Source organism: Pezoporus wallicus, unplaced genomic scaffold (assembly GCF_028554395.1).
Source record: "Pezoporus wallicus isolate ANWC-B61680 ecotype Strahan unplaced genomic scaffold, APGP_CSIRO_Pwel_v1 scaffold_6885, whole genome shotgun sequence".
Classification (NCBI taxonomy): Eukaryota; Metazoa; Chordata; class Aves; order Psittaciformes; family Psittacidae; genus Pezoporus; species Pezoporus wallicus.
The window spans coordinates 2,157,378-2,176,014 of record NW_026638858.1 but is presented as its reverse complement, the minus strand read 5'-3'; the positions used below and the strand labels follow the sequence as shown (position 1 = coordinate 2,176,014).

Genomic DNA, 18,637 nt, shown 5'->3' with positions numbered 1-18,637 from the left:
TAACATCCTCAGGTTGTGCCAGGGGAGGTTTAGATTGGATATTAGGAAAAATTTCTTCCCTGAGAGGGTGCTCAGGCATTGGCACAGGCTGCCCAGGGCAGTGGTGGAATCACCGTCCCTGGAAGAGTTCACAAACAGTGTGGATGAGGCCCTCAGTGACATGAGTTAGTGGTGGCCTTGGCAGTGCCGGGGAACAGCTGGACTTGATGATCGTAAAGGTCTTTTCCGACCCAAGCCCGCAGCGCCCTCCCTGTGGCAGCTCTGTGTCCCCCCCCCCACCGCAGCGGCCCCTCAGCCCCGACCCGCGGGGGCAGCGAGAGGCGGGACCCGTGAGGGGAAGGAGGCCGCCCCGCCGCATGCTGGTGCCGTTAGTGGCTGGCTGGTGGCAAAGGCAGCCAGCAGCTCCCAGGCACTGGCCCGGCCCAGCCAGGCCCGCTGGAGAGAGCGCAGCACATCGGAGTAGGTAGGGCCAGTGCGACGGCTGTCCCCGGGCAAGCGTGCGGGCGTCTCAATGAGGCGCCATCTGAAAGGTTCCATGATGCTGCCCCGGCCCCGGGGGAGCTACCAGGAGGCGAGGGCGGCCTGTGAAGTCTCCCGCAGGCAAGAGAGGTAGGAGGCCACCCTACCGCCTCCTCAGTGACACTTCCACAGATGAGTGCTTCAGTCTCTGGAGCTCTCTGCTGGAGTCATGCAGATGTTGACGGATCCCTGAAGCTTTCCAGGCAGAGGTGACGGAGGAGGTGCCTCACGAAGACATCCCTGCTGCAGTAAGGTCTCAGCAGGTTGCCAGACTTGCAGCTATGGCAGAGGTTGTGGTTCCGGTGGACTGTGTCTCTGGGGTTGTTCATGTTAGGACCTGCTGCAGTGGTGGGGTGTGAAGATTTGCATGCAGATGGTATCCCCTGTGGATGCTGGAGGGGCAAAGAGGGACAGGAGTGCAATCGCTTCTGTGTCATGCATTTTATTAACACAAAATATGCTCTGGAGTGTAATACAGGGGAGTGAGCTGTAACAGCAGTGTGGCAGTAGGTGTATGCTGCTTCTATAGCTGTTTCTCCCTATGTTTTCAGAAACGTTTATAACCTTGTATGATCTTTTTATATCCCAGTATATCTTTTTATATCCCAATATCTTTTTACATTCCCAGTTGGGATCCTCTGTATTTCCTAATTATGGTCTCTAAAAGCTATGAGAAGAAAACAATGAGTTTGCAAAGTGAAGGACCCCATGCTTAGCACCTACCACACTTATTCTGACTTTTGGCCATGTTACAACACGGTCTCTAGCTATATGATGATACTATATCATCTGTAGTGCATAGGAGAGACTTCTGAGTGAACTGAGTTTATGTTTGAACTGTTCTCTGCAAAACACTGTGTTTCATACCTTAAATCCAAAGGTAGGTAGTGTCTGCAACAGAGGATTTTGGTATGCCTCTGTGGTTGAGGTAGTTGGATTATCTCTGCTGTCAGGTGGTGGCTGTTATCCTCATCTACACCCCCTACCAGGTGATGGCTGCTCAGATGCTATCACATCTGTCCTCCATTTGCTGTGGTTCTCTTGGAGAGCCAAGCCCCTTGGACTCAATACTTAAAACACTTAATGAAACACTACAATGAATCTAAGGTTCATTCTGGTTAAAACAGCACAGTATGTGACCTTCTGAGTGTAAATTGAAGATTTTACTTGGCATTTTCTGTTTGTGCACATGTGGATATTAGCTTTGTTTAGATGCATGCATACATGAAAAATGTATTTGTGCTCAAGGTGAACTGTTATTAATTGAGCCAGTACCTGACATGTGCTATATAAGCAATAAATTGTGTATATGCATCAAACAAGCAGCTGAGCCCATAGTAATGAAGGTAATTCTCATTGCCAGATGTCAGTGTGCAGTGTTTTAGGGGGCTGAGAAAGAAGTCAGTTGTTTTAGAAAGCACTAATGCATATTGTCTAAGCCTTGCAAGCAGCGCATGAAAATTTCATCAGTAGTCAGGTTGTCTTTAATGAAAGTGGTCTGACACAAATGGCTGAGCTATAATGGCTCACTCTAGGCACAGGCAAAGACAGCAAAACTTGTGGAAAGCCTCAAGGTAGTGCTAATTCTGGTGCCTACTTCTATAAGTTTGTTGTTGTTTTGTTTTTTTTTTCTGCTGATTTGACAGTGCAGACCAAACAGGCTTGGGCATTTTCTTAAATACTTAAATACTGGAAGTCTGCAGGACTGGTCCTCCTATTTTTGTTTCAGTTCACGATTGTATGTGAGCTGGTGATACAAGGACAGAATGATTCGGTAAGGAGCAGATTCAGCTCTGAGTTTCTTATTATAGAAGGCAACAGGGAAGGGAGTGAGGCACTTGTTTAAAGATTGGAAAGTATCTTAGCTCTTTGTTGTACCCTTTAATCTTCTTATTTTATTTAAAACCACTTCAACAGCTGCAGCTGCTGTTTAATTTGAAGAACAAAACCCTAGCAGTTCAACTGTCTGGGGATACTTGAGGCCACAAGTGGAAGGGAAGCCCACATTGAGGGCAAGTCCTTTCTTCTTCTAAATTCACAATTTATTGTGGGGTTATTTTTAGTGCTGTTAATCTCACTGAGTGCTGCTGTGAGAAACTCTGCCAGGCAGGCTGGCAGGCTTTGAAGGGCTTGAGAAATGGGATTTCCTGTTCCACTGGCTCAGAGCTGACTTTTGCCATTGTCAGGAGCTATTATCGCCTTCTCGCAGCCAAAGCAGATAACACAGCTTCAAGGTCAGGGAAGACACAAGCGTTCATCAATATTATTAGCAGAAGAGTCTGCTTGCAGTCAGGGCAAGTGTTTCTGTAGCGAGTGTTTCAGGGCAAATGTTTCTGATGTAGTCAGGGACCTCTGCCTGGGCAGAGGGGTCTGCAGGTGTATCACAAAACCACACCAGCGGCTGGGGTTGGAACAGACCTCTAGAGACCTGCTCAAAACAGGTTGCTCACTACTCTGTCCAGTTAGGTTCTCAGTGTCTCTGGGGTGGACACTACACAACCTCTCTGGATAGTCCATTCCTAAAACAGCTGCTAGGGAGAGAAATTTATTTCTCAGCTTCACACTGACCTGCTCTTTGTTGAGACTTTTATGCTTCTGCTGAGCATTATCTTTTGTACATGAGACTAGCAGGTAGTTCTGGTCCAGCCCTAGTAGTGTAGCACATTCTCTCCATGCTGTGCAGAATAAAAGGAAAGCAGGCTGGTCTAGTGAAGTAGTAATCCTTGGTATAGGAAGCATTTCTAGCTAGAACTGTCAGAAAAAGCAGCTGTGTTTACCATAAAATCTCATGTACTCTTGAAAAGTATTCAGATTGAGACAGTGGCTTTAAATTACAGTGTCTGTTCTGGTTAGTTCCTTTGCAGGACATCCTGTTCTTGAAGTAAAATCAGGTTTCAGGTGGATGAAACTAAGATGAAACAAGGCACTCCTGACTCAACAGCAGTGTGTGCATGCTGAAGTTACCTGGAATTAGATTCCAATATTATGCTGTTTGTGACAATTGATTTGGTCAAGTCTTGTTATTTTTATAACTGAATAATGGAATAGCGATTTCTTTTCTGTCTGAAGCAAATTCCTTCCATGATTCTGATAGTTTATTGAATCATGCTGTTAGCAATTAGGTACAAGAATGCATGTGGGAATGTATTGAAGCTACATACATTAGCGATGCTTTGAGGATATGTGAAAAGCTATTTTTAGAACTGTGATGGAATCCTGACTGGGACTTCACATCACTTTATAGGAATGCTCATGAGCTCAAATTCATATAGGGTTTCTAATCTATATACTCTTGCGCATAAATGCAGTGTAGGAAGTTGTTTCTCTTTGCCCAAGAGCCTTCAGCTTTAGCTCCAAGTTGCACAATGAGAGCAGAAATGGGCATAGACTAGGTAGAGCATGTGTTCACAGAGAAGCTTAATAAAAAGTCTGGTCCCAGAATTTGGTCCCTGCTCCTGAGCTTAAGGCCAGTGTTTTGATGGGCTGTGGTATGTTCCACAGCAGTGCCTCCACACAGGATGATGAAAAGATGGTTAGGCTGGGACTACAAGGTGCCCTGAATTTGGTTTTTGCCTGCTGTGTGGCAGTGGGCAACCCCCCTTTCTTACCATCACAGAGATAAAGAAGCCAAGGAAGGTAGCAGGACTTGCTTTGCGAAGAGCTTTGAGGATCACTGTTAGGAGTGTGGTATAAGAAGTAAGTAGTTTTGTTACACTCTTCCTGTTGTACTGCAGTTGAGGAGCAGGACCTGGGCATTGAGCAGTGTCCTGGGTTCGGCAGTAGCAGTCATTTTTCTCCTTCTCAGTAGCTGGTGCAGTGCTGTGGTTTTGACTTCCCGCCTGGGAACAGCGCTGATAGCACCAGTGGTTTTAGTAGCTGCTCAGTAATGTTTTGTCTGACCAAGGACTATCTAAGTCTCATGCTCTGCCAGGGAGGAGGGGAAGCTGGGAGGACGCAGAGACAGGACACCTGACCCAAACTAACCAAAGAGGTATTCCATAACACAGCACGTCATGCCCAGTATATAAACTGGGGGCAGTTACCCGGAAGAGTTAGATCACTGCTTGGGTCGGGCTGGGTGTCGGTCGGTGACTGGTGAGCAGTTGTATTCTCTTCCCTTGTTATTTCCCTTATTGGTGGTAGCAGCAGTGGTTTGTGTTATACCTTAGTTACTGGACTGTTCTTATCTCAACACGTGGGAGTTACATTCTTTCGATTCTCCTCCCCATCAGGGAGCAGGGGAAGGAAGGGAAGGAGTGAGACAGAGACTGTGTGGTTCTGATGCACAGCTGGGCTTATACCATGACAGTTCTTTTTGGTGCCCAACGTGGGGCCCAAAGGGTTGAGATTAAAGGTTAAGAACTTTAGTCTCGGAAGGTAGACGCAAGTCTTGGAAGGTAGACGCAGGGACTGTGAGAATGAAGACTTTGGGCCCACTGTAGGAGAGGATCTGGTTCAAGACCATCTTAAAAACCTGAACATACACAAGTGCATGGGACCTGATGAAATCCATCTGCGGGTCCTGAAGGAGCTGGCAAAGGAAGTTGCTAAGCCACTGGCCACCATATTTAAAAGATCATGGCAGTCAGGTGAAGTTCCTGGTGACTGGAAAAAGGGAAATATAACCCCCATTTTCAAGAAGGGGAAAATGGATGACCCAAGGAATTACAGACCAGTCAGTCTCACCTCTGTGCCTGGCAAAATCTTGGAGTAGATTCTCCTGGAAGGCATACTAAGGCATATGAAAAACAGCAAGGTGCTTGGTGACAGCCAGCATGGCTTCACTAAGGGGAAATCCTTGGATTTATATATGAACAAGTCCAGAGGAGGGCCACAAGGATGATCAGGGGACTGGAGCGCCTCCCATATGAAGACAGGCTGAGAAAGTTGGGGCTGTTCAGCCTAGAGAAGGCTGCGTGGAGACCTCATAGCAGCCATCCAGTATCTGAAGGAGGCCTATAGGGATGCTGGGGAGGGACTCTTCATTAGGGACTGTAGTGACAGGACAAGGGGTAATGGGTTAAAACTTAAACAGGGGAAGTTTAGATTGGATATAAGAAAGAAAATCTTTCCTGTTAGGGTGGTGAGGCACTGGAATGTGTTGCCCAGGGAGGCTGTGAATGCTCCGTCCCTGGCAGTGTTCAAGGCCCCATTGGATGAAGCCTTGGGTGTCATGGTTTAGTGTGATGTGTCCCTGCCCATGGCAGGGGGGTTGGAACTAGATGATCTTAAGGTCCTTTCCAACCCTAACAATTCTATGATTCTATTGGAAACACCTGATTGCAAAAAGGAAATAGCAGATTGGAGCTTTTAATCAAGTATCAGTAATCATGATCTTACAGTCCTTTCCAATCCTAACTGTGATTCTATGAGATAACAACAGATCTGACTGGAGTGTGTCTAATCATATTTGTGATAAGCATTCATTGGTTCGGATTAATAGTCACTCATCACAATGCTGATTTAATGGCTCTCAAAGTTGTTGTTCTTGATCTCGGAGTTGCAGCATGTCATACCTTACTTACAGCCGGTATTTGCTCTCTTAGTGTTTATAGGCTGGGGGCCTTTGGCTAAGGTTCTTGTTTCATTGTACTTTGTGGTAATGACTTGTAATACAATAGACTCATTGATCATGAAACTGATCTGGCTTGCGTTCCCAGTGTGGTCACCACCTCTATACTTCGGGAGGTATACAGTAAAAGTGTATAGCAATTACACATCTTTTTTCCCCCTCCTTGGGTGGTCAACCTGTGAAGGAGACATTCCCTTACCAGCTCCCCCACCGAAACTACCTCAGCTCTGGGGGAACGGGTGAGTGAATTAAAGAGGAGAACAAAGGTCAAGGATGATGTGAGTGAATTAAAGAGGAGAACAAAGGACAAGGATGATCATCCCATGAAAGCTGTGGCTTCAGTCTCTGGAGAGCAGGTTCCCAGATGGAGTGGAAGAGCTGATTTTACTTCAGCTCCTGTGATAAAGACTAATCCCTGTCAACAAGATGTAAGTGACCAATGTGATTACTATTAGAGGGGCCCTGCCTCCAGCCCGGTGGAGGCAGAGGACAATCGGATTTACTGGACTGTGTGGATCAGATGGCCTGGCACATCAGTCCCACAGAAGTATAAGGCTCTAGTAGATACCGGTGCAGGTATCAGTGTACCCTGATGCCATCAAGCTGTCAAGGGGTGGAACCCATTTCTATTTCTGGAGTGACAGGAGGATCCCAAGAGTTGACTTTACTGGAGGCTGAAATCAGCCTGACTGGGAGGAAGTGGCAAAAGCACCCCATTGTGACTGATCTAGAGGCTCCATGCATCCTTAGCATAGATTACCTCAGGAGGGGGGTACGTCAAAGACCCAAAATGCTACCGATGGGCTTTTGGTATTGCTGATTTGGAGACAGAGGAAATTGAGCAGCTGTCCACCTTGCCTGGTCTCTCAGAGTACCCTTCCTTTGTGGGATTGCTGAAGGTCGAAGAACAACAAGTGCCAATCGCGACCACAACAGTGCACTGGCAGCAATATCGCACCAACTGAGACACCCTGATTCCCATCCAACAGCTGATCCATAGACTGGAGAGCCAAGGAGTGATCAGCAGGACCTGCTCACCCTTTAGTAGCCCCATATGGCCAGTGCGAAAGTCTAATGGAGGGTGGAGACTAACAGTAGACTATCGTGGCCTGAATGAAGTCACACCACCCTTGAGTGCTGCCATACAGGACATGCTAGAACTTCAGTATGAACTGGAGTCAAAGGCAGCCAAGTGGTATGCCACGATTGATATTGCCAATGCATTTTTCTCAATTCCTTTGGCAGCAGAGTGCAGGCCACAGTTTGCTTTTACTTGAAGGGGCGTCCAGTTCACTTGGAACCGACTGCCCCAGGGGTGGAAACACAGCCCTACCATTTGCCATGTACTGATCCAGACTGCACTGGAACAGGGGCAAGCTCCAGAACACCTGCAATACATTGATGACATTATTGTGTGGGGCGATACAGTGGAAGAAGTCTTTGAGAAAGGGAGGAAAATAATCCAAATCCTGCTGAAAGCCGGTTTTGCCATAAAATGGAGTAAGGTCAAGGGACCTGCACAGGAGATTCAGTTTTGGGGAATAAAATGGCAAGATGGATGTTGCCAGATCCCCACAGATGTGATCAACAAGGTAACAGCAATGTCTCCACCAACTAATAAGAAACACAAGCTTTCTTGGGTGCAGTGGGGTTCTGGAGAATGCACATCCCAAATTACAGTTCGATTATAAGTCCTCTCTATTATGTGACCCGGAAGAAGAATGATTTTAAACTGGGCCCTGAGCAAGAAGAAGCCTTTGAGCAAATTAAACGAGAGATAGTTCATGCAGTGGCCCTTAGACCAGTTCAAACTGGGCCAGATGTAAAAAAATGTACTCTACAGCGCAGCTGGAAAGAATGGTCCTACCTGGAGCCTCTGGCAGAAAGCTCCAGGGGAGACTCGAGGTCGACCCCTTGGCTTTTGGAGTTGGGGATACAAAGGATCTGAGGTCAGCTATACCCCAACTGAGAAAGAGATACTGGCAGCCTATGAAGGGGTTTGAGCTGCTTCGGAAATGATTGACACTGAAGCACAGCTCCTCCTAGCACCCTGGTTGCCCGTGCTGGGCTGGATGTTCAAAGGCAGGGTCTCCTCTACACATCATGCAACTGATGCTACATGGAGTAAATGGGCTGCACCAATTACACAAAGAGCTTGAATAGGAAATCCCAATTGCCCAGGCATTCTAGAAGTCACCATGGACTGGCCAGAGGGCAAAGATCTCAGAACGTCACCAGAGGAGGAGGTGATGCGTGCTGAAGAGGCCCCACCATATAATAAACTGTCAGAAAGTGAAAAGCAGTATGCCTTGTTTACTGATGGGTCCTGCAATATTGTGAGAAAGCCTCGGAGATGGAAGGCAGCTGTATGGAGTCCTCGATGACAGGTTGCAGAAACTGCTGAAGGAGAGGGTGAATCGCGTCAGTTTGCCGAGGTGAAAGCCATCCAGCTGGCCCTGGACATTGCCGAACGAGAAAAGTGGCCAGTACTTTACCTCTATACTGATTCATGGATGGTGGCAAATGCCCTGTGGGGGTGGTTGCAGCAATGGAAGCAGAGCAACTGGCAACGCAGAGGTAAACCCATCTGGGCTGCTGCACTGTGGAAAGATATCGCTGCCAGGGTGCAGAACCTGGTGGTGAAGGTACGCCATGTAGATGCACATGCACCCAAGAGTCGGGCCACTGAGGAACACCAGAACAACCAACAAGTGGATAAACTGCTAAGATTGAAATGGCTCAGATGGACTTGGATTGGCAACATAAGGGTGAATTAATTTTGGCCCGGTGGGCCCATGACACTTCAGGCCATCAGGGCAGAGATGCAACATGTAGTTGGGCTCGTGATCAAGGGGTGGATTTAACAATGGACACTATTGCCCAGGTTATTCATGAGTGTGAAACATGTGCTGCCATTAAACAAGTCAAACGGTTAAAGCCTCTTTGGTATGGAGGACGATGGTTGAAGTAATAAATATGGGGAGGCCTGGCAGATTGACTATATCACACTGCCACCAACACGCCAAGGCAAGCACCATGTGCTTACCATGGTGGAGGCAGCCACCGGATGGCTGGAAACATGCGCTGTGCCCCATGCCACTGCTGGGAACACTATCCTGGGCCTTGAGAAACAGATTTTGTGGCGACACGGCATCCCAGAGAGAATTGAGTCAGACAATGGGACTCATTTCTGGAATAACCTTATAGACACTTGGGCCAAAGAGCATGGCATTGAGTGGGTATATCACATCCCCATGTGAGAGTTGGGCACATTCTTTTGCTTGCACCAGCATGGCTCAGAAATGTATCTGGAGTGACCCTGTGGAGAGGAGACCTGGACCCAGCACAGGGATCTGTTGCACATGTTATGGCTTGGTAGTATCCTGGTCTTAAATTTCTGAAGTTTATTCCTCCATAGGGAATCCAGGTCTAGATTCAAACAACAATTAACCTTAACCATTCATTGTGAAGGTGTTTATTTGCCAGATACTTGGATAGCACAGTGATGATGGCTTTGTCAGCACTTTACAGAGGGGATGACAAATCTTAATTGGGCTGGATAAGAGCAGTAAAGAAGGATGCCTCTTGTTCTGCTGAGGTTACAAGAGCAGGTATCTGAGAGAGAGGGAGCATAACTCTCTTCCCTTCTCTGCCCCTTGCCTTCTGTTGAATGTATAACCTGGTAAGTGGCAGGAGTGTGTGTGGGGGAAATGGTAAATTGCTGTAAAATAGACTCTGCAATCTGCCTGACATCAGAGCTGGCGGTTTTACTGGTGCTATCAGCCCTACTCTCGGGTGTAACACAGCCATGAGATGGCTCCAGCAGCCACATCTGGCATTGGCTGAATTAAGAATTGCATTCAAAGGAGGAGGTAAAGGTCCATGCTGCTATTTCCTTGTTTTTATGTTTAGGTTTAGTGTAGCTTGCTAGGGCTTGGTACTGCAAGTGACTGTGTTCAGAGGCAATGGTGGAGGAGTCAGTGCTCAGTTTGAGACTGAAGTATTGCCTCAGCCACAGTTCAATGGTGGTAAGACCTGGCCAAAACAGAATCTGTTTGCTGCTCCACTACCTTCCCTGTGCATTTTTTTCTTTTCTGCTTCTGTGTTTTTTACCTGTGAAGTGGAAGATCCTTTCCCATCCTCTGCACTGGGAGGGGTGCGATCCCAATACTGGGCTGCCAGAACAGAGCTGCATGGGAGCACACGTGGGGCAGGCTTGCTGTGCTGATGAGCAGTGTGCTGATACTGACCCATTTGGGAAGCCAAGTTCTTCAATTCTGGTTATCATAGAATCATATAATGGTTTGGGTTGGAAGGGACCTTAAAGTTCATTTAGTTTCAACCCCCTAGCCACAAGCGGGCACATCTTCTACTAGACCAGGTTGTTCAAAGCCCTGTCCAACCTGGCTTTGAACACTGCCAGGGATGGGGCAGCCGCAGCTTCTCTGGGAAACTTGTTCCAGTACCTCACCACCCTTGAAGTAAAGAATTTCTTCCTAATGTCTAATCTAAATCTACCTTCTTTCAGTTTAAAGCCATTCCCTGCCTTATCCTGTCACTACATGCCCTTGTTAAAAGCCCCTCTCCGGATTTGTCAGCCACTTTAAGCACTAGAAGCTGCTCTAAGGTGTCCCCAGAGCCTTATCTTCTCCATGCTGAAGAAGCCCAAGTCTCTCAGCCTGTCTCCATAGGAGAGGTGCTTCTGCAATCTGATCATCTTTGCGGCCCTCCTCTGGACCCACTGAAGGAATGCCCTGCTTAGTGTGTGTTTTGCTTAGCAGGGCAACCCTGCAAGAATAGCAAGTAGAATTGCAACCCTGGACTTTAGCAGGGCAAACTTTGGCCTTTTCAAGCAACTGCTAGGGGAAATCCCATGGGCAAGGCTGTTTGAAGGTAAAGGGGCCCAAGATGGTTGGCATTTAAGGATTGCTTTTTCCGAGCTCAAGATCAGAGCATCCTGACACGTAGGAAGTCAAGGAAGAGGGCCAGGAGACCTGTGTGGCTAAATAGGGAATTGCTGGGTATGCTCAAGTGGAAGAGGAGAGTTTACAGGTCATGGAAGGAGGGGCTGACCACTTGGGAGGAATAGAAGGCTGCTGCTAGAGGATGTAGGAAGGCAGCTAGGAGGACTAAGGCATCCTTAGAATTAAACCTGGCAAGAAGGGTCAAGGACAGCAAAAAGAGCTTTTTGAAATACATGGCAGACAAAACTAACACCAGAGGCAATGTAGGCCCACTGATGAACGGGATGGGTGCCCTGGTGACAGAAGATACAGAGATGGCAGAGTTACTGAATGCCTTCTTTGTCTCTGTCTACTCTGCTGCGGGCAGTCCTGAAGAGCCCTGTACCCCTGAGACCTTAGATGAAGTCAGGTCGACGGAGCGGTTTGCCTTAGTCGATGAGGAATGGGTTAGAGACCAGTTGAGCAATCTGGACATCCATAAATCCATGGGTCCAGATGGGATGCACCCGCGGGTGCTGAGGGAACTGGTGGAAGTCATTCTAGACCACTCTCCATCATCTTTACCAAGTCTTGGGAAACAGGAGAGGTGCCTGAGGACTGGAGGAAAGCAAATGCCACTCCAGTCTTCAAAAAGGGCAAGAAGGAGGACCCAGGTAACTATAGACCGGTCAGCCTCACCTCCATCCCTGGGAAAGTGATGGAACACCTTATCCTTGGTGCCATCTTAAGGCATATCAGGGATAAGAAGGTTATGAGGGGCAGTCAACATGGCTTCACCAAGGGGAAATCATGCTTGACCAATCTCTTAGCCTTTTATGAGGAAATAACACGGTGGATGGATGATGGCAGAGCGGTGGATGTGGTCTACCTTGACTTCAGCAAAGCATTTGACACAGTCTCCCACAGCATCCTCACGGCTAAATTGAGGAAGTGTGGTCTGGATGATCAGGTAGTGAGGTGGACTGCGAACTGGCTGAAGGAGAGAAGCCAGAGTTATAGTCTATGGGGCGGAGTCTAGTTGGAGGCCTGTAACTAGTGGAGTGCCTCAAGGGTCAGTACTGGGACCAGTATTATTTAATATATTCATCAACGATTTAGATGAGGGAATTGAGTGTACTATCAGCAAGTCTGCTGATGACACTAAGCTGGGAGGAGTGGCTGACACGGCAGAAGGCTGTGCTGCCATCCAGCGAGACCTGGACAGGCTGGAGAGTTGGGCAGGGAATAACTTGACAAAATATAACAAGGGAAAGTGTAGAGTCCTGCATCTGGGCAGGAACAACCCCAGGTTCCAGTATAGGTTGGGGAATGACCTGTTAGAGAGCAGTGCAGGGGAGAGGGACCTGGGGGTCCTAGTGGACGACAGGATGACCATGAGCCAACACTGTGCCCTTGTGGCCAAGAAGGCCAATGGCATCCTGGGGTGTATTAGAACGGGGGTGGTTAGTAGGTCGAGAGAGGTCCTCCTTCCCCTCTACTCTGCCCTGGTGAGACCCCATCTGGAATATTGTGTCCAGTTCTGGGCCCCTCAGTTCAAGAAGGACATGGAGCTGCTGGAGAGAGTCCAGCACAGGCAACTAAGATGATTAAGGGAGTGGAGCATCTCCCTTATGAGGAAAGACTGAGGGAGCTGGGTCTCTATAGTTTAGAGAAGAGAAGACTGAGGGGTGACCTTATAAGTGTCTATAAATATATAAAGGGGGAGTGTCACGAGGATGGAGCCAGGCTCTACTCAGTGGCAAACAATGATAGGACAAGGGGTAATGGGTACAAACTGGAACACAAGAGGTTCCACTTAAACTTGAGAAGAAACTTCTTCTCAGTGAGGGTGACGGAACACTAGAACAGGCTGCCCAGGGAGGTTGTGGAGTCTCCTTCCCTGGAGACATTCAAAACCCGCCTGGACACATTCCTGTGTAACATTATCTAGGTGTTCCTGCTCTGGCAGGGGGATTGGACTAGATGATCTTTTGAGGTCCCTTCCAAGCTCTAGCATACTGTGTACTGTGTGTACTGTGTAACCCTGCTCTGTACATTGATACCAACATGGATATTGCATAGGTGACTTTCCAGCACAAGATAATATTATTCATCGCCCCAAATTTTTCCTCAGCTATTATACTGTGTTTTATCTGCTCTATCTGATTCTCTGTTTTTCCTGATTATCATTCATTTACAAATAATGGCTCAGCAGTTGACGACCAGGTAAATGCTGTCTGCACCTTGACCAGACATACATTAGTGAGATATCTGGTTTGACTGCAAGAGGAGGAAATAGGAGCAGCCCTTTTGGCCTCATCCTGTCATGTAGCAGTATGGGTGGTTGGTGACAGGAGCTCTGGAGACAGCACAACAGCTCCTTTTCCAGCCCCAGAAACAGTCCTGCAGGAGTATGGGTTCTCTTGGACAGGAGGTCCCACTGTGGGGATGGAGCTGGAGGGCCAGTCAAGTGAGTTTCTCCCTCTTACAGAGAGGACTTTTGTGCTCATTATGTTTCTGATAAAAGTATCCTGATAAGTCTGTACCTTTTTTTTTTAAGATCAGTGTTTGCAGTGCATGTATTCTGTGCTACTTGGCAAAGCACAGGGTGCAGTTCAAGGAGGAGGCTTGTGGGAGAGTTGAGATGGTTTTTGCCTACCACTGATAAGCTTGGTGATTTTGGCCAGGCTGCTGCATCCTTTTGTTTCTCTTGTCTTTCTCTCTATGTTGTCTCTTTCAGCTGGATTGTCAGCTGGTCTGTAAGGCCTTCAGCAGAAGGATTATGATTTAGTCTGGGAATGATGTTTGACATTGGCCTTGATGCAGCCTTTAAATGTTGCTGTAATCCAAATTATAAATACTGCAAAATATCTCTTATTTCTTATCACTGCACTATGCAATGAAGAAGCAAGCCTGTAAGGTGAGTCTGGTAGCTCATTTTCTTGCAGTAGCAACAGGCAGCTTGCTGCTTTTTCCTATAGATGCCAAAAGGAGAGGGTGCAGATGTGTTTGCTGGGAGGCTGGAAACAACCCCCTCCTTAAAGATGCCTGAGCTTGCTGTAAATGAGCTGGTTTGGGTGTGGGAAGTGGTTGAGCTGTGTTAGCTGGCACAGCTCCAGGCTCATGCAGCCAGCTCAACAGGATCCAGTACCCAAGCCAGCTTATCTGCAGGTGCTTCAAGTATCGCTATGTGATGCAGAACTGATTTGCTAACTGCTTCTTTGGAGTTCCCAGGACCTGGAGTTCCTGTGTCTTATTTGAGGTAGCATAGACATAATCCCTGGCTTGGAGGTGTCTTACTCCTCGGCTGGTTAAATTTTAATCAGTCTTTCACTTTACCCTAAGACAACTTAAAATAAGAAGCCTAGACCAAATAGGAGCATGGGTCAGTAGAGGTGTGTGCAAGTCTGAGGAGCCAGTGGTCTTCTTGTTCCCTATAAAATCCTGGCATACATAAGTTTTGTATGCTGGCAGCAAACAGGGAGGCACACAGGTAAAGAAAAAGATAGCAAGTGGTCTGTCTGATGAAGGTTCCTCTGATATCATTAGGATTCAAGGTGGCATGGCTACAAATTGCCTGTTGCACAGTGCTCTGTATCATGCAGTATCCCCACTTAAGAGTTGAGTCACTGAAGGTAGTGATATACACCAGTTCTTCCTTAGATATCAAGTGGTGTAAGAGAACTATTCGGGTTTCTGAGAGTTTTGAACTTGCAGCAGCTTACCTTGCAGAAAGGAAGTGGTTCTAGTGGTTAGGTCAGGTATTATGGCTGAGATTTTTAAGTGCTGAATTAAATTCTTCCTGCTGTTCCATGGGAACATACTTAAGCAACCCCCAGACCAGACTACTCTGAAAATCCCATGTTTGTGTAGTGCTTGTAGTAGCTGAACTAAGATCTGAACTCTGGTATGCCTGTTCTGCTAGTCAGTGAGGGAGAAGAGGAAGATTACAAGGAAAGATGTTGACTTGAGTATGTGTCCTGTCTCCTTAAGTTGTACTGTCCAGTAATGGAAAGGACTAACTACTTGTTGAGCCATGTGAGTAGTTTGTCCTTGGTCTTTGTTTAGTTCACCCCAGGCTGTGTTCAGGTGCAGTTTCTGCTTGCCCTTGTCTGCTTCATCTCCTGGGGAGATGGGCTGCAGTAGGATGGAGTCAGCCAGAACCTACAGATCTATACTGGCTGTGTCCAGTGTGAAAGGTTATTGCAACATTTGAGGTATGTGTGGTAATGGGTAGAACCCCTGTCACTTGAAAATACAGAGAATGTGTTTTGCATGTTACTAATGTCTTTTGCATGAATATAAACTTCTCAGTCTGCTTGCTGCTCCCACAGCTGCTGCTGCTGCTCTGCTCTTCACAGGAGAATTGTGGAGAAAGCAGATGACCTTTGTAGCATGCATAAAGTATGTAGAGAGGCAGAATATGGTGCAACCCATTAGATGTTATGTGAAGCAGCTGGGGATCAGTTGTGCTACACTGCTTTGTGCTGGGCCTTGTACAATACCCTGCTGATTAGCTACTATGAAGAAGAACAATGTCTAGAACCTTCTTACAAAGGACCATGTAGCAGAGATGCTGTTTTTTCTCTTTGTTTCCTGAAGGTTTTTACAAGCTGTATCACGTGCCTGCTGTCAGTTGTGCTGTGCAGAGGTAGGAGATGATGGAAGAAAGGTGTGGATATATCTCTCTCTAGCCTGTGTGGGTTCTACATAGCTTTGCAGAGAACCCTGACAGCGTTTGGTCTCTTTGTGATGAGAACACAGCTTGAACATCAGAATCAGTTCTGATGCACAGTCTATGCATAACCTAGTCCTTCTCAAATGGAACTGCCAAGTAAAGCCTAATACCACAGGAGCCTGGGCAGATAAAATACTGTGGCATGTTATTGAGGCTTATTTCAGTAGCTGAGTCTGTTCAGTTACATTCTTTGATAGTGCAGCAAGGGATAGCTTTGTCCACGTAGGTGCGATGGACTAGGAGAAAGAAAAGAAGTATGTGCTGTCCACATTAGCAGATTCAGGAACTGGTGTGAATAGCAATTCAGTGATTCTCTCATCTCAGTTGCTTATAGGAACTCTCTGGTTTGGGCTGGAACTTGAATCCATATCTTAACCTGGCAACAGCATGTTCAAATGAGTAGGTCTGCAAATCTCTAGTGGCCGGTCCCTAGAGACAGGCTCTTTCATTTCTCAATACATCACTGTCGTGGTTTAAACCCAGTCAGGTAACTCGTTCGCTCACTTCCCCCCTGCCTTTCTTGCCCTCCCCCTGCTCCTGGAGGGACGGAGAGGAGAATCGAAAAGAATGCAACTCCCACGGGTTGAGATAAGAACAGTTTAGTAACTAAGGTATAACACAAATCACTACTGCTACCACCAATAATAATAATGATAAAGGAAATAACAAGGGAAGAGAATACAACACCTCAGCACCAGCCGACCGATAACTTGCCCCCCCTCAGCCCGACCAAGCACCGACCGATACCTCCTCCAACCCTGCAGTCTCCCAGCCCTTCCGGCTAACTCCCAGTTACACCCTGGGCATGACGTGCTGTGGTATGGAATACCTCTTTGGTCAGTTTGGGTCAGGTGTCCTGTCTCTGCTTCCTCCTGGCTTCCCCTCCTCCCTGGCAGAGCATGAGGCTCACAAAGTCCTTGGCCAAACCAAAACATCCTTGTTATCAGCTCTGTTCCCGAGCTGAAAGTCAAAACACAGCACTGCACCAGCTACCAAGAAGGAGAAAAATGACTGCTACTGCTGAACCCAGGACAATCACTTTAGAATAGCTCTTTCCAGATGCAAATGCTACATTTCTTTCTTTGATAATGAAAGAAAAGTTGTTTTGGCATTTCTTCTCTCTTGGCATAGCACCAAGATCCAGCATGGTATCTGCAAATGGAGAGGCTGCAGTGTAGGTCTGGATCACTCAGGGTGTACAAGCAGGGAAACAAGTGCCCACTAGCATTTAGTGGGCATCCTAGAAGCTGAATTTGCACAATTTGTGTTTTGTGGTTGATTCTGAGCTCGCCCATGCCTTTGTGGGGGAGTTTAGGGACTTCTATGAGTATGTGGTTTTGTGTGGGTTCTTGGAAATCTGGTAACATGGGGGCACGGTTGCAATTTTTTCCTTGCTCAGGAAACTTAAGGGTTCATTTACAGGCTCTCCCCTTCCAATGGATGCTTGTTTTTTGCAAAACTTGTAAAAACTTTCTATTCATATTGAAACTCCTACCTGTCTTCCAGGTTGGTTGAAATCAGCCAGCACTTCAAAAGTTCAGGGTAAGCAAGAAAAAAGACAGGCAGGTGGAGTCTTGCCTAAGGTTTCTTCATTTCAGATACCTGGCTTTAAAAAAAGCTCGTGTTTTTATTTCATGGGCCAGAAGTCTTTCACTACAAAATAAAACAGTGTTCTTATAAACCACCTGAGCCATTTATCTGAGGAGCACCTGGATCAGAAATGAACGTTAATCCAGTAATAACAGCTAATTAAACTGTAATAATGGGGAGTTTAATCTCTCTTCTCCAAATGTGGTTTTGCTTTTTGCCTTCTTCAGGGAGATTATAATGAAGCACAGGCGGCTTCTAATCCAGTCAAAATTCCTTGATGGATTGGAGTATTTCTTGTGCTTTCAACATTTAAGCAGCGTAATACCACAAATTAACTTCATCCACAGGGTTGTCTGTGAATGTTACTAGTCTTGTTACTAAATATTATTAGTTTTACTAATGTTAATGTGTTACTAATGTTATTAGTCTTGTTGCTAAATTGAGCCTAGTGGTTTGATGTAGGTGGAAGAAAGGTGATTCCAGAGAATCTGATCTCTACAATGGTCCATGAATATCCATGTGGCAGGGCCAGGTTTATGAAGATCCAGCTCTCTGCCAAGTCCCGATGGGAGTTCACTGAACCACCATTCAGGTCCTATCCAGTCGTAACAGCAACCACAGGTTCCTGGCAGTTCTGATTTTGCCCCAAGCACAAACAGATGAAAGTGACTGTAAGTGGCAAAGAGCAGTTACAGCCTAAATCAGGCTGTGTTCCCGTGAAGGTCTGCAAAATACATGTTCCTTCTTCAGTGGCTGTGCTTGAGCTACCTTATCTGCATGCACAACACAGCATGGTTCCATCTGCTAGGGAGCCCAGTAGTTCCTCAACAAGGAGGTTCAGACTCAGCTCTGCTTTATTTGGAGCAGGACAGGTACTGATCATTCCCTGAGCATCTCCAGTTCTTTCCTGCAGCATGTTGTAAGTGTGGCTTTTGACCTTCAGCCCATCACAATGTGCAATGGGAGTTTTGTGGCTGGGAGTCTAGGATACAAACATGCCCTCTATCTCTGTGCTGAACATCCACTGCAGAAGTGCTCACAATTGCGAAGGGCTAAGCTTTGTGATTCAGTCTGCTCGTGCCCCAGTGCTGAGCTTCGTGTGAGCCTGAACTGATCTGGCCTAAGCCCTGAACTCAAGTAGTGGCTTTGTAGTTGAAAATCCCAAATGGAAGAGCCTTACCTGTCCAACTGTGAATTGTGTGTTTGCTTTCTTTTGCTCTATAGATTTCATCTGATTCTTCCCAGTTGTCTTGTCTGCCAATTGGGATTTCTGTT

At 46.9% G+C, this 18,637-nt stretch overlaps 1 long non-coding RNA gene across 1 annotated transcript in view; it reads left to right on the top strand.

The window, feature by feature from the left end:
* The first annotated feature begins 425 nt into the window (after positions 1-425).
* The window catches only part of LOC130601067 (uncharacterized), a 30,850-nt gene continuing 12,638 nt past the window's right edge, over positions 426-18,637 (top strand). Inside the window, exon 1 of the long non-coding RNA XR_008972578.1 lies at positions 426-463. This is a non-coding gene — a long non-coding RNA (uncharacterized LOC130601067). The remainder of the gene's footprint in view (positions 464-18,637) is intronic.